Below are 3,282 nucleotides of genomic sequence, written 5' to 3'. Positions count from 1 at the left end.
GCGAGGGATCCACGTCCCCTGGCGCCATGGTGCGCAGGGGGGTGACCATCAATGCCTCCCCTGCCGCCGCCTCGGCCTCGGCCTCTGCCTGGGCCTTGGCTGTGGCCTCGGCGAGCGCCTTCGCCGCCTCCTCCTCCCGAGCGGCCTGGGCGGCGGCTGCCCTCCGTGCCTCCGCCTCCCGCGCTTCCTGCACCTCCCGCACCTCCCGCGCGTTCCTTTCCGTCGCCTCCAGGAGGGCGGCGCGGGGATCTACGCGGCGGGTGGTGCTCCCAGAGCCCCCTGGCGACTCGATGACGGAGCCGGCGTCCGCCCGCTCAAGTGACAGTGGACCTCTGACCGTTGAAAAAGAAGACGAAGGTTCAAGAACCACCCAAGAAGAGAAAGAAGGACAATACGAAGAAAGAGAGAACTTACACCGACACAGTCTGCGGCTGCTTCACCACTTTGCGGAAGCGAGCCGCCTTCGTGGCCGCCTCTTCCCGCCTGGTGGCTGTCGCCCCACCCCTGGGCTTCTTCGTCCGGCTACTGAACATGCCCTGGGTGGCGCGACGTTTCTGGCCTCTACCCCGAGCAGGCTGCGCGCCGGAGGAGCCCGCGCCGCGTCCGGATGCCGGCTGGCGATGCGGGACGGCTTCGGCTTCGTCCTCGTCCGGCCAGTCGTCGAAGGTAGCGGAGAGCCCGGAGCCGCCTGTTTCGCCGCCGGCCGGCTCGGCGGCATCCTCCATATGGACTGCCCCCAGGTCGGGGTCCTCCTGGTCGTGCTTAGTCCGGTCGGGGACGAAGCGGCGCTCCACGTCCGCCCCGCCAGCCGGCCGAAGTAGAGGATTCTGTCAAAAGAGCGAGCCGACTGAGTTAGAGTCGGCCCAGAGGAACTCGGCGACAAAGCTGAGAGAGAGAAAGGGAAAAAGAGAAGGGGAGCGTACCGTAGGCGGAGGATTGGCGCGGCTGTATGGCTCCTTGCCGAATTGCCAGTCGTCGGAAAGCTGGCAGTTGGCGAGGTAGGTCACCATGTCGGCGGCGTCGGGCTGCGGCATCTCCTTGGTGCACATCCGGCTCGGATCGACCTGGCCGCTCATCTGACAGATCAGATGAGGCCGGCTCTGGAGCGGGAGGACCCGGCGCGTGACGAACGCGGCCAGGAGGTCGGGCCTCATCAGGCCCTCCGACTGGACCATCACCCGCAGGCGGGCGATGGCGGCGTTTCCTCCCTGCGACAGCGTCACCGCCCGGAAGGACCACTGGGGCAGCCTCCCCGCCGGTGGGCCGGCTACGTAAGTCGGCAGGTTGATGTAGTCGCCCCGTGGAGCGATGTTTCGCACGTAGAAGTATGACTTCTGCCACTTCATCACCGATTGGATCAGCGTGATGACGGGGAAGGGGTTGTCGGCTCCCGATCTCCGCGACGCGATGAAGGCGCCAGTGTAGACCGGCACGCCCTTGCTGCGCGTACCCAGCTTCGACTGGAAGAACTCCCCCCAGAGCTCGAGGGTGGGGAGGACGCCGAGATAGCCCTCGCACAGGGTGACGAAGGCCGACAGCAGCACCACCGCGTTGGGGGTGAGGTGGTGCGGCTGGAGCTGATAGAAGTCCAGCCAGGAGCGGAAGAAGGCGCTCACTGGCTGGCCGAAGCCACACAGGAAGTGCGAGCGGAAGACCACCCGCTCGCCGTCCCGCGACGCCGGCCTGATTTCCTTCTCCGGCGCGAGGCGGACCTCCACTTTGTCCGCACTGGGCAGGCGCCGGGTGTCGCGGAGGAAGTCGATGTGGTCGTTGTGGACAATGGAGCCATCCCAATCCCCGCCAAGCCGCTCTACATGGGGAGGCATGGCGGAAGCTAGCACGGCGGCGGAGGAGCATGCGGAGGAAGAGCGCGCCGGCGAGGCGCTGTCGCGAGAACGAGCAAGGCAAGAAGACGGTGGAAGTAGGAGGAGCGTGCGTGGGCCTGCCGCCCTCCACCTCCCCCTATTTATAGCCTCACGCGGCTGAAGAGGCCGGACGTGGGGGGAGATGTGGGATTAACTGCGCCCACTCCCCCCACGTCTCGCGTTTATTACGCATAAGTGCGAGCTGAAACTGCCGCACGGAACGTGCGGGCGGTTTCGGGATACAAGGGATCCGCGCCTGGGCCGGGGCGCGGATGTGGCGGGCCCCCTCTCTGCGGCGACGTCCCGTCACGCGCATGGGCAGGCAGGCTTTCCGGCCCGTGGCCCGGCACACGTGCCGGCGGGTTCCCGCCCTCCGACTCCAGAAGATTTCGGCTCAGGCGGCGTGCCTGACCAAGGCCGGCTCCCAGCTGCCGGCTTGTCACGATAGGAAGCTGTTCGAGCTTCTCGAACCCCACTCCACCTCGAAGCCCAATCAGCTTTGGGGACTACTATCGGAGTAAGTGGCCACGGGTAGCCAAACCGACTACCCCTGGCTCTTCAGAAAATTTATCAGGCCTTTGGGCCTTCAAGCACTCCAAGCATTTGGGCCGCCTTCCCTGGCCAGCTACCACTAAAGCCGACTCCCGGAAGGCGACCCAGCCTCACCGACTCCTCCCTAGGACGACTACGGGGTGGCCGACTCCAAGAAGCCGGCCAAGAAGGATGCCGACTCCTAGGAGCCGGCCAAGACCGCAACCACTCCCACATAACGGCGACGTGACGGGGCGTGGCCACAGTGCGGCCCACTACCCCCGAAGCCCGAGGCGGGCATGGCTACAGGAGGCCGTACGGGACGGACGTCTCCCGTGCGGCTCGGCACTGTAGCCACGCTAGCCTCAACGTCATCCACGACCCATTCCTGTACGACCCAAGGACTGCGGGCCCCTTCAGCCAGAGAGAGGCGCGAAGGCGGCCCGGCTTTTCCTAGTCGGCCAAGGGTATAGCCGGCCTCCAGAAGCCGGCTACTCCCTTCCTCGAAGCAGGAGCTCCATTAAGGAGACAAGACGAGGTGAGGCTACAGTGATAGCCCCCGAGGCGGACCACTGTAGCCACGCTTACCTCGACAAAGCCCTCATCATCGGAGGCACGGCTACAGTAAGCAGCCGCGGACAAGACCCTAGGCGGTGGGGCCGGCCTGTCGACCAAGGAGCCGGCAGCCGGCGGGACCCACCAGCCGGCGGGACCCACCAGCCGGCGGAGTAGCCGGCGAGCGTAGACACTGACGGCTGGGACCAGATCCCAGTCGGATTACCATTGTACCCCCGGGGGGTAGGCCTATATAAACCCCCCGGAGCACCCATGCAAAGGGTTCGCTCCAAACCATAGTTGGCCACTGAGCATAGTTGGCTTCTAAGCA

Source organism: Aegilops tauschii, chromosome 6 (assembly GCF_002575655.3).
Source record: "Aegilops tauschii subsp. strangulata cultivar AL8/78 chromosome 6, Aet v6.0, whole genome shotgun sequence".
Classification (NCBI taxonomy): Eukaryota; Viridiplantae; Streptophyta; class Magnoliopsida; order Poales; family Poaceae; genus Aegilops; species Aegilops tauschii.
This window is presented reverse-complemented; position numbering follows the sequence as displayed.